Source organism: Lissotriton vulgaris, chromosome 3_1 (assembly GCF_964263255.1).
Source record: "Lissotriton vulgaris chromosome 3_1, aLisVul1.2, whole genome shotgun sequence".
Taxonomy (NCBI): Eukaryota; Metazoa; Chordata; class Amphibia; order Caudata; family Salamandridae; genus Lissotriton; species Lissotriton vulgaris.
This window is the reverse complement of record NC_141689.1, coordinates 74,329,794-74,343,002: the sequence shown is the minus strand read 5'-3', so window position 1 is coordinate 74,343,002 and position 13,209 is coordinate 74,329,794. Positions and strand designations below refer to the sequence as shown.

At 46.1% G+C, this 13,209-nt stretch overlaps 1 protein-coding gene across 1 annotated transcript in view; it reads right to left on the bottom strand.

The window, feature by feature from the left end:
- The window catches only part of EXOC6B (exocyst complex component 6B), a 1,740,488-nt gene that overhangs the window by 65,479 nt on the left and 1,661,800 nt on the right, over positions 1-13,209 (bottom strand). The gene's annotated exons all lie outside the window — the stretch shown is intronic.

Genomic DNA, 13,209 nt, shown 5'->3' with positions numbered 1-13,209 from the left:
GTTATTGTAATTTATAATGGCACTAGCGTACATTTTTGTAATTAACTTTTGTGAAGATTATGTTCAGTGTATTTTATTGAAACGAAAATCCAAGAACAGAAGTGAAATATTAACATCTTTTTGTGGGCTTGAAAAAAGTACAGACGGACAGGAGGACGGTGTTGCAGCTGCTGAGATGGGGCTCGGGAGCATAGAGTGTGGCGTAACAGGACAGTGGGGGGATGGTTGGGTTTTTGGGGGGGGGGATGTGAGCCTTGGGTTCGGAGCTGCCGTCTTTGGAGGGGGTGGGGTTGGGTTTGGGTCTAGGCATGGTTTATCGTCCTCCGGCTCATGTGGAAGGGTGCAAGAGGGGGAAACCGTGCTTAGGCAGCCTGGGAAGGAGGCAGCGAGGAGTTTTTATTGCTGAGTTAGGGGGAGCTCTGTATTTCTGCTGCTTTGGCCCCTGGAGGTTCGTGGTTAGGATGGAGGAGACTGATTGGGGGTTGGGACAGAGGCGCACCTGGGTGTGCAATGGGGCGTGCTTTGAAGTGAAAAACGTGAACAGGGATTGTGTAGCTCTCCTCATACCGCACCAAATAATTTAACATGTGTAACGTTTTATTATTATAATACCTTTTCCCTTGATAATGCCAAAGAGACACAGTAGGAAGTCATGGACTCATGCGTGGCATGCACAATCCCGGGCGGAAGTCAGGCAGGCCGGGGGCGGGACGTCAAGACACACCGGAAGCCCAGGCGAGAGCCTACCCGGCACTGGGACGTGTGGGCAGGAGGAGAAGGGCGGCTGGCGCTAGCGGGGCTCCCGTGAGGTGAGAGAGCCCCGCACAGAAGGAAGAGACCGCCGCCGCCTGCAACGAGCCCTCGCATGGAGAGCTGGAGACGAGTACCGGTAAATGGGGGCCTTTGCTGAGCTGCGAGGGCGGGGGGCATGTGTGTGTGTGCGTGCGGCGGCGGGGGGCTCTGTATGTGTGTGAGCGTGCGTGTATGTGTCTTGGAGTCTGTGTGTATGTGTGTGTGTATGCGTGTGTGTGTTTAAAAGAGGCCGATGACTGTGTGGGGGGGGGGGGTGAGCGAGCGAGTGTCCGTCTGTGTGTGTATGCGCATGCATGTTGCTGAGAATGTGGACGGAGCCGACGTGCGCGTTCACGCATGCAAATCCAGCAGCAGAAGCGCGTGCCACCCTCCTGTCCCTAATTCCCCCGAGATGGACGGCTATACGTCTCTAGCTGGACGCATCCTTCGGATGCTACTCCAGCGAGACCTAAAAAAACCTCTCTTTCTATACAAACTAAATAGGCAAATTAAGAGACTGAATTAGGTTATTTGCATGATAGTGGAAGAATAAGAGTGTCCTGTTGTGGTTCAATATACATGCAGTATTTGGCCTCTAGAGAGCCACCATTTCTCCTCAAATACTTAATGTGCACATCTTGTCACTATTGACGCCACGTTGAAAATACTTCCAAAGAAAATTTAGCTAGACCAGTTACAAGGGGAGTCTTCTGAAATCAGTTAGGACATGTGGATTTAAGATACAGAAGTATACATGTCCAGTAGAGGTACATTCTATTTGAAAAACAAAAAACAACATCAACAGGCAACACTGGACACTAAGCACCAATTCTAATAAGCAACTGGAATAATTGCTATATTTCTCCTTAGAAATCCAGTAGTAATCCAAAAATATGGGAGCAACTAGATACAGTAAGAGCAATAATATTTTGTCAGTGGATGCTGTAAATAAATGTGAAAACTAACAAATTGGTTATTTAAAAAAAAAAACAGGAATATAAAGCACTTTGCTGGGCGGAATAAGACACAACAAGAGCCTTGCATACCAATGTCTAATGACTGCGGTGAAGTTTATCCAATCAATAGAGTAAACATTTAGATGCAGGTTTCTGTAACATTAAATTCCGAAGATTTTCAAAACCGAATTCTATACAACCTCCTCAATATAGCTCCTCGCTATAAGCAAAATTTACTTTTTTCATACTTAGCAAATAAAATTCATCGAGCCATAATAAACATAAAAAAATCAATTTTTACTGCACTAGAACTAGGGCACTATAACTCTTGATGAAATGTACATGACAGGGCCCTCGTGCTTTAAGACCTGTCTTTTCAGTATAAGCGTTTAGAGTGTAGTATTTGCAACACAGTCTAGGTAAACATCGTTATCTTTCAAAAGTTGCTTAGTGGCTAAATTACTGAAGTCTTCTGTTCGAATTCCAGCTTCGTAATTTATTCAATAAACTGCCTAACTCAGGGTGATTTAAGTACTTCCATGTGGCTCAAATATGTCTAAAATTTATACTGAGCTACACATTACTTAGCCAATTATACATTCCCTTCCCCATCATACCCTGGAAACTCGTGTAATTAGTAATTATTTGATTTTATGTATGGCGCTCTTAAAAAGCCTCTATCGTTTACACCATATTCTAAATCTGGTGATTGACTGCTACAACGTAGCAACAGTTGAATAATCTTGGTACCCACTGTTGCTAGTGCACAAAGGCCTTCCAGGACTGGCTGACAGGGCTCTCGGAGAGCCTGTCAGGACAGTGCTACTTGTTTGCTTTGATAGAAAGCACAGCTACAGAAGAAGAAAGGAAGTCAGGGAAGGTGACGGGTTGGTTAAGGGTGGCAGGTAAGGTAGATTACTTTCACTATTGTGTCAGGGAGAAGAGAGTTCCCCATTATCCCTCCCCCATCATAGCAGCTAAAAGCAGAGGCAGATACTTTAGGGTGCCATAACACAATTATAGATGGGTAAAACGTGAATTATGGGGATGTTTTTCACCTCTGGGTTCATAGACAACTTGAGCCTCGCTTTTGTTGTCTATATGATGTCACTCAGAACTCCTTTGTGAAAAGCATCCCCGCAATCCACTGTTACCCAGCTATAATTCGATATGTTGTAAGTGACTTTGAAACAAAGCCTTTATTGCGAAGCACCACATCAGAATCAGGTTATTCACTGCAGTGACGTCAATGGTTTACCAAACTGATTAACCACTGTTGTGAAGTAACCAGAGGAAACACACACTTCCACTTTGTTTTGCTGCAGGGGCGGCTCCTTCACTATGGCGGCTGAGCGCCGCCCCATTGCTTTCTCACAGTGTGAGAAGTCGAAACATAAAATGGTAATACCTTTTAGTTATTATCATTTTATATTTGCTTTGCGGGCGAGCAGGGCTGCTCTGCTCTCCTAGAAGGGCAGGGGGAGGAGTGGTTTGCCCACTCCTGAGTGGGCAAAGACTGTTTGGTCGGGCCTCTCAGGCCCGACCAACCCAGACATGCAACCTTTGCCAGTCTCCATGCAGGCTGCATTACAGCCTGCATGGAGAACATGAACACCCCTCTAGCCCCTGGCTGAGCGCCCCACCGGTGAGCCTTGCCGGCGCTACTGTTTTGCTGCCTTGATTGTGTCCAGAGAACAAAGCGCGGCGGAGGAATGGCAACGGTCTGTTTCACCTGCCTTCTTCTGTATTGCTCGGATCTTCACAGACCTGAAGGAGATGAGAGAATGTAAGAGGCACTGTCTCTGCCATCTTCTCCGCTTCCAGCAAGGGTCTCTACAGACCCAGCAAGACGAAGCTGAGAGAAGAAATGAACCTATGGTGACAGCAGCTCTCAGAATGACAATGGAGAGTGTGACTTTGGGCTGGAAAGGTGGGGGTGGTGCAGAGGGTGGGAAAAGGAGGCCAGACAGATACCTATTTTTCAATTTTGGGAGGATGGTATTGAAGAGCGGGATAAAGAGGGGTGTCAGGAGGCCAGAAACATCTTTTATTTAGGGTGGGGAATATATATATATATATATATATATATATATATATATATATATATATATATATATATATATATATATATATATATATAAAATCAGGGACAGATGATTTAAGGGGACCATATGCAACACAAAAATATAAAAGGGTAAAAAGTCAGCTTCGCTCTCATTGTCTATAGGTAGGGGTAACATAATCATCTGTTATTAAACACTCTCGAAACAGAATTTCTTCGGATTGCCCCCAGTAATCACTCTGCACCTACTCAGGACTGGCTCAAACATCTTACTGCGCTTAACTGCACCGCTCATGTTGCTGACTCTGCTAGATCTTTAGGTATAACTGGACAGAAACTTAAATATGCAAGATCACATCAGTGCTACCATTAGGGGAGTCAATCATCAGCTCAATACTCTCAGGAAAATCAAGCCAGTCTTACCTCCTGAGGACATCCAGTCAGCAGTCCAATCCTTAGTTATCTCACGCTTGGAATATGGATTGGTGACCCTTCCTGGGCTACCTAAAGCTAGATTGGCCCCTCTTAGAGCCACTCTGAACTCATCGGCCAGACTCATCACGGGCTCCAGAAAACATGACCACATCACACCAGACCGAATTCAACTATACTGGCTGTCCATCGAAGCAAAGATCTGTTTCAAGATAGCTTGCCTGATGCACAAAGCTAATCATTACAACATGCATTGGGACACCATGAGTGTACTGGTTAATCTATTATGTGCACTGGTCTCTAATTCTGCAATAAAAACAAATTAAAAAAAAAAAAAAAAAAGCTAATCATTACAACACCCCCGTTTACCTGGCTAAAAACACTTGTGCTTTCGGGCTCGAGTCACAACTTAAGAAGCTCTAATACCCTACTGTTGCCAGAGTCCTGCCCGTCTGCGCCCGTCCGCGCTAAGGACGCGCGGGTCGCAGCGGGCCACTTCCGCCCAGTATTGCTTGGAAGGCAGGATGCTTGTGTACACCAGTGCAACGCTCCAGGCGATTGGCCACTCCCTCCCTCGATGTGCTGCCGCACTCAAACACCCTTTGTGTGGCCCTTACCAATGTGCCTGCAAGAGATGGTCGCTTGACCAGTCCACGGGTATTCGAGCCTATGATAACTCCGTCGCCCCACTGGCTGGCATAAGGGTGCCTCGGTTGAGTGATGGTCGAGTTCAGGGTCTGCGGATATTAAATCTCAATACCAGATCTCTGGTTAAACACCATCTTTCTATTATGGACCTCATTACTGACGAGGAGCCGGATCTATTTATCATCACCGAGACCTGGCTCCAGGATACAGACACAGCCATAATTAATCTGGCTTGTCCCCCAGGTTACTCACTTTTTACATGGAACCGGCTGTCTAGAGGTGGAGGTATTGCCCTAGCTTTAAAATCTACTTTTGCGTGCTCCTGGACTGGTCTGCATATTGCAGGCTGCGAAAGCGCCCTGTTTAAGATTACTATCAGTCCTCAGTTCACGCTGGCTGGGATGGTCGTGTACCGCCCTCCTGGCAGCGATGTAGCTTTCAGGGGAGCTTTCCCTGAGGCAGTGAGTACGCTAGCTAGTGATTGCGCTAATTTCTGCATCATAGGTGACCTCAACCTCCATTTTGACATCCAAAAGACCGCGGCCATCAGTGGTTTCCTGGCGGATATGGAGGCCCTTCAGCTGACCCAACTTGTCACTCAACCCACGCACGTGGCAGGGCACATCTTGGACCCATTCTTCACCAACTTATCGGATGTCCAAGTTTCGGCTATTTCTCCAGTGTGTTGGACTGACCATTTTTTGGTGTCCATGTGGCTACCTCTCCCCGTAACCCCTACTATTCCACCTCCAAAGTGGGTTCTGCGGCGGCATTGGAATAAGCTCAGGCTTGAGGATCTTCATCGTATCATGGCTGAAGAGCCACTTGGCCCTCTGTCTGACGCTAGTCTGGGCTACGACCAATTTTGCAGCTGGATTACTAAGGCGCTTGACAGATTGGTGCCTGTTATTGCAAGTAAATCCAGCTCCAGGCAGTCGAGCCCTTGGTAGGACAGTGCTCTCCGCGCTCTGAAGAGCTCGTGTAGGCGGGCAGAAAGGGAGTGGCGGAAGGCGTACGATGCCGTTAAAAAAACGGCGTACTTGGCCGCTGTTAAGCTCTACCATCGAGCTATTTGTAGAGCCCGTGCGGCGTTCTACGCAATGGAATTCCGTAATAGCCATAACCCCTCGAAGACCATCTTTAAAGCTTTAAAAGACTTGATGGCTAAGAGAGCGGCTCCGCCTGTGGATAGTTCCACCTCACAGTGTGAGATTTTGGCTGCTTTCTTTTTGGAGAAAGTTAAGAACATCTATCTGTCATTTCCCAGCACGACATTACCACTTTCTCCTCGGAACGACCTCTGCAGCCGCCCGGTATTACATTCTCTCCCTACTCTCTCTTGGGATGGGTTTGTCAAGCTGGCACAACGTGTCAAGTCCGGCTCCCCGGCGGACCCACTCAGACCTGCTCTCTTCAGAGATCTGTCTTTTCAGGGGCACACGGTAGTGTGTTCATTACTCAATCTTTCCCTGACTTCAGGCACTGTTCCTGCCAAGTGGAAGCAGGCGGTGGTTTCCCCGATCCTGAAAAAACCATCATTGGATCCTCTAAAACCGGAAAACTATCGCCCGATCTCATTGCTTCCCTGGCCGGCCAAAGTCATGGAGGCCCATGTTAACCTAGCCTTATCTGAGCATCTGGCCCTGGCCAATGTCCTCGATCCTACGCAGAATGGGTTCCGTGCTGGGCACAGCACGGAGACCGCCCTTCTGGCAATGGTGGAACATCTGCGGAGTGTGTTGGATGCAGGTCAAACGGCAGCGCTTATTTTATTAGATCTTAGCGCTGCCTTTGACACAGTGTCCCATCGCATCCTCCTACACCGCCTGGAGAACATTGGCATTTGTGGCCCCGCTCTGCAGTGGTTCCGTTCCTTCCTCAGCGATCGCTCCTTCTGCGTTGCCACCCCTCCTTTCCAGTCCAAATTCCATCAGTTGGACCTGGGGGTTCCCCAGGGCTCCTCGCTGAGTCCCACGCTTTTCAATCTCTACGTGCGGCCGCTGGCTGATGTCGCCAGGCAGTGGGGCCTTACTATGGTCTCATATGCCGACGACACACAGCTAGCGGTCACGATCAGCGGGGATGCCGAACTGGATGCCCCCAGGTTCCGAGATGGGCTGAGAGAGGTGGCCAGCTGGATGAATAACAACTGTCTCCAGCTGAACGCGAAAAAAAACGAGGTGATGATCGTGGGAAGAGGAACGGACTGCTGGGGGGACAATTGGTGGCCACAGGAGCTCGGGCCTGCCCCCATACCGGTGATGGAGCTCAGAAACCTGGGAGTATGGCTCGACCACACCTTATGTTTTACCACCCACACTAAGAGAGTGGCAGCATGCTGCTTTGGTGTTCTGCGCGGACTGAGGTCGGTCCTTAAATTTTTCGATGCCCCGACGAGACAGTTGGTCATCCAAGCGACGATCATCTCCCGGCTGGACTACGCCAGCTCGCTCCTGCTGGAAGCTAACCAAGCTGAGATCGTCCGCCTGCAGCGCGTCCAGAACGCGGCTGCGAGAGCAGTGGTGGGCCTGCCGAGGTCCTGTCCCACGTCCAATACTCTGCGGTCCCTACACTGGTTACCAGTGAAAAGCCGAATCCATTTTAAGGTACTCAGCCTTGCTTTTAAAATTTTAAAAGGATCGGCACCTGAGATCCTCAATAACCTCCTATCCCCTTATGTCCCGACTCGCTCCCTCAGATCTCTTGGGCAATCCCTTGCGGTTACCCCGCGTTTCAGGCTTAGCCGGATGGGCGGGCGCTCCTTCCGTGTGAGAGCTGCGGCTCTCTGGAATTCTCTTCCTTTGGAAATCCGCCTTTTAGAGGATCTACTAGCATTTCGCAGGGCCGTGAAAACCTACCTGTTTTAAACTTTTTATGTTGACTCTCACTTTTTTCCGCGTTGTGTTATGTTCACCTTTTCCATGCGCCAGGACGCTCCTTCGCTGGAGCAGCTGCGCGCAAAATAAATGTAGCTAACATAACATAACATAACAAACCTCCCAAATTCAATAAGAAAAGAACATACAATCGTGCTTTATCTTGTCTTGCTCCAAGAATATGGAACGCTCTTTCCATGAGATCGGATCCATCCCAACTATTGCCTCATTCGAAAAACATGTCATATGGCTACTCTGAATGACCATCAACAGCAATAGTCCTGATGCCTTCTTAATCTATTTCCATCTCCAGTTTGATTGTCTTTTATACCTTTTGGTCAAAGTGCAAGAGGTGTCTCCTCACTTGCCCTTCGGATGTTTTGCTCTCCTGGAACTTTACAGGTCCCACAAGATAGGCTGATTACCCTGGGTCACCATTATTTTATTTTCCCTATGCTTCCATATGACTGTTGTTTTTCATGTACTTCATATGTTCCGTTTTGTTGTTGTACTCCTGTTTTTACCTCATTCCGCTTACGTTCCTTTGTACAGCCCTCTGATAACCGTTTGGGTCATGTTCACGCTTTATAAAACATTTCAAATAAATAAAAAGGGGCGGGTGGCAGGAGGCCAGGGCTTTTTTTATTTTTAGATTTAGGACAGGGAGAACAAATTCTCTGTCCCTGCATAGCAGTTGAAAGCAAGGTCATAAGACGATGGGGCCACATACTTTATATACAATTATAGATGGATACTACTGTATAACCTAGATGGCTTTTCACTTCAGGGGTCTGAGTGACCCCATAGACAACTTGAGCTTCGCTTCTGTTGTCTATTTGATGTCACTTAGAAATCCGAGGTTGAAAACATTCCAGTTATCGACTGTTACCTACAATTCAATACCTCTCTTTTTTTATAAACATCTGTTTATTGGATTTTCTGTAACATTTATGATTTACAATGCATGTTTTCAACATCATGATTACACAGTACATAGGCTGTTTCCGCCCACAAATATATGGATGCGTGTATCCACGCCCTCAGACAGACATACTTTCAGGCGTTTCCCACTAATCATTTAGCTTTAGATTGCTGTATGTGATGTCTGTTTGACTTAGGTTTGGCATCCACATCTAAGTTGTGTTATATTGTGTCCAAACAATATGATATCGTGTCCAAACAATATGATATGCTTGTGTCAATCAGTAAGCAGGCTAGTCCAATAACAGTTCTGAACATTAACAAGGGTAATAGTTGAGCGATGCAGCAATGAGTCTCCCCTTAGTAAATGATCCCCCACTCCACGCCCCTGGCACATCCCGCAGTGCTTGATGTATGTGTCCTTCATTTATTTATGGTTTAGGTATAAATAGTGAGGGATGGCCAATAGTAGGCTGAGAACCCTAGATGTGAAGTTGGCCGTGTGTAAGGACTGCTTCCACTGTACAGCTACCAGACACTCAATGTCACGAAGCGCGCTCTATAGTGTCATCTGTGAGATCTAATAGAGGAGGGCTGACGGGTTGTCTGCGTATTGTTCGTGTGTGCCCCCTGAAATCCGTGTATAATGGCTTCCAAATGAGATGCAATAGGTTCCTTGCAAAGCCCACGGGCGTCCTCAGTTTGCAGCGCCAATCCCTCCGCTCTAGCTCACACCAGGAGCCACTGTCTCCAGGCTGGCAGGGCAGGTGGATCAGGCCTCTTCCACCTCCTTGTGATCAAGTGCTTGGCCGTCAGCATGCCCAGGTCTAGGAAGCGTGAGGTGACCTTCCGCTTTTTACCTCTATGTTAGAGATGGAGTATGTATTCCTCCCACGTACACGTAAGTGTGCGGCCAGTGTTTAGCTGACATGCTGCCAGTAAATGCCCAGCGATGGGCAGGCATATGGAGGAGATGTAGTCTAACAATTGACTTCTGGGGCACTCTGTTTCTTTACGCTTGTAAATTATTATTTTTTTTTTGCTGGGGTGAGGCCGGCTCTCTGAATGATATAATGTTGTTTGAGTTTGAAGAGCATGTTGCGTGGAACACAGGTAGGGCTGCGTAATATCTCAGACCATTACCTGTCGTCAAAAGGACGATCTCTGTCAGTTTGCCATTGCTGCCTAAGTGGTGCAAGGGACACTGCCATGTGACGATGTAGTGAGTCAGCGAGCCATTCAACAATTCAAGACCTCTCTTATTGCAAGCAACGCCACAAAAATGAACAGAAAACGGACGCAGCCGCCTAAATTTAGCCATCATATGCTCACAACAAAAAAATTCACTAAAAAACATTCACTCAAGTCCATTTTTACTACTGATGCGTTTTTTCTTTACATACGTTTTTCAGCAGTGAAGTGTATTTTATTATCATTATCAATATTATCATTTGTGAAAGAGAAAATAATAAATCACCACATAACTAAGCCCTCAAATGCAGGCATAGCCAATGTTACAGTGTCAATTAAACATGCTACAACAGAGCCTTTAAAAAAAGAGACAGAAAATTAAACATCTAACTGGGCACCCGAAGCCTAGGCACATTAGAAAGCTGGTAAAGTTATTATTTAAAAAAATATTATAAACCACTTAGATTTGTCACTGAAGAGAACTTAATTATTTTTAGATGAATGTGAACAATGTGCACAGTCTTTATGCAGTCACTCAAAGAAAAGTGAGCGAAAGAGTATAGTGGGCTGACCCACTGCCTGCATGCTGTAGTGGGCAGAATGTGAAGGACAATTCAAAAGGCCATTGGATGAAGCACACGGACCAAAAGCCCTTCTATGAATGTATATTATGAATGATGTTTTTTTGTAAAAACAACATTGGTAAGATCTGAAACTGATCACTGAATGCCCCCGCGTATTAATAGATGCTCAGGTAACCATCTCATTTCACTCGCACATTGCACTTTAATTTTGATAGGAACACATTAACGAAAGGACCATGGTGGAAACAGAGAATAAATGTTTTTCAGGTGTGATGAGCTTAGAAGCAGAATTTCATTGTGCGAGTCATTCAGTTTTAAACAGCTAAAACATATCTATGCTCTGATCAGTCCTGCCAAGTGTCACGCTTCAGGTGTGACACTAAGGCATTTCAGTGTGGTGCTCCGCATCACCGCACTGAAATGCATTGTCACGCATTTACATAATGTTCAACCACGATGAAGAACTGCCTAAAACTACTAGTGTGGTATGGTTACTGGTAGCGCACCGGCGCCCTTGCCTTGCGGGCGCTGCTCCTGCAGGTTTGGTACTTGAAGCTGAGCTAAGACTGCTGCTGGCATACAGCTCACTGCTACATTGTATCTAATTATTTCCTGTGGCGCCGCTCTCTGATAGGTTGACTTCATTGTTAGGTCAAGCTACTACCGTCAAAGCCGGGACGGGACAGACCGATCAGATTAAGTTGATTTATTATATAACGTCATGCGTTGCGACGGGAGGGGAGGGAGATGTCCTGCTGCCAAAGGCAGGAAATTTATGGGAGAATTTGCGGTGGCGCTTTAATCATGGTACGTGCAGCGCTGCCTCCTTCTGCTACTCACACTTGTCCGGGATGCTGCGTGCAGTCAAAATCTAATGGACCGGCGCCACGCCTAATTCAGTTACAGCCGAGCTTCACGTCACACAGTGATCGGCGATTGCAGCGGTCGGAACACTTCGCAAAGAAAGAAAGAAAGCGGTAACTGTGTCTTACTCTTTGGATTATTAGTAAACTGTGCCCCTCCTAACTTAAACATTGTAGCTTCTGATAGCCCTAACTGCTGCCTTTGTTGGTGCTGCTCCATTGTGGGGTTCTGCGGGCAGAGTCTTCAGGATCATTGAGGGCGTCAGGATGCTAGAAAGATGTCTCTGCACATAAAATGCGTGCTGTTGGTTCAACTATGCGGTGAGAGGGTACAGTGTGCCCTGTTATAGCAGAAGTTACTCTCTCTGACTCACGTGACATAAAGCCCACCAACTCCTGTTGAGACGGTCGGGGTCACAGTACTGAGGTACTCTGTGACTGACTATGTGTGGTGCCGCAGCCCGTCCAATTATTTTCAGTGCCAGTGGTGTCACCAAAGTCAGCAGAGCCTCTGTGATAGCCGGTGGGTCATCTTGATGTGTGCCGATGCCTGCGGGGATGTGCAGGTAGCGGCGCGCCAACGGGGCGGCCGCTCTGGGTTAATGATTTCATTAGTGTTTGAGTGCAGTTAGATTGTGATATTTACAGTTTTGTTAACAATACGCTGTACTCATTTGCGTGAAGTCTTATTTATTCAGCCTATACCTATTTCCCTCATTTTCATTGCTTGATTTTGCGCGTGAGAAAGTGTCACTCGTAGTCATTAAATGTCACTCATAATTAAACAAAAATTCTGAAAATGTCACACATAGCAATCTGAAACCTGACAGCTATGTCTGATGCTGGTGGGGCAGCAGCTCATTGATTCCGGTTAGTCTGAGGAGGCTTGCTATCTAAAAGTAAATCTGTGACTCATCAGATTAGGAATGGAAGAGAAGGTTGTGAGATTGGAGCAGGTCCATTAGCGGACTAATGCATATACTGAAAATAAATGATAGGTGTTAGTAAAGTGGATCTCTAGGGTACTCCACATATGACATGTGGGTAGGGTAGATGAGGTTGTCCAGTCTCAAGCTCTAAGGGTATTTTCCCAAAACGTATTTGAACCATTTGGCTGCCATTTTAGAGGACTTACATAATTCTTAAGCTTGAAAAATAGGCTATGACAATGTTGAAAGCTGCCGAAAGGTGAACCACAATCAGCACGCAGGATGAAGCAATATTGATCAGGCCCTTCCATACATTAACAAGAGCAGTTGCAGTTTCAGGTTTTAACGTCGGCCTAAACCCAGCACTGGCGAATATTGAGGTTGCGGTTTCTTATTATATCTACTACATATATAGGATTGGTACTCTGTATCCACCTCACACTGAGCCATGCAAATAGCTGATTATAATTATGCTTGGTTTATTAGACAAAAGAGTTTAACATTTATATTAGGATATATAATTCTAAATGCTAAAAATGTTAGGAAATAAAAAGCAAACTTTCCCTGTTTTCTAGCTCATTTCATCATCACGTTGACTAAGAACCTAGAAATCATACAGTTTTAACAAATAGAAAACATGTACACTTAATTCTAAAAGGAAGTATTTGTGTTAATCGTAATAATTTCCTTAAGCAGGCCAAACATGTGGAAATTAAAATACTTTGTAAAACATGTCCATCTATACTATAATTTGGCAATAAGATGGTTATTGTCCTGAGGAACAGAATTCAAATGAAAAATTCGATCCTACACTTAAACTCCCAAGGATCTACCTTATTGCATTAAAGCGTTTGTGGTGCTGAAATCACCATCTTCCCTGCTTTCAGGGACAGTGAGACTTTTGTCAGAAAACCAACATGTTTTACACAGTTTTGGCATTTTACTGGGACAAAGC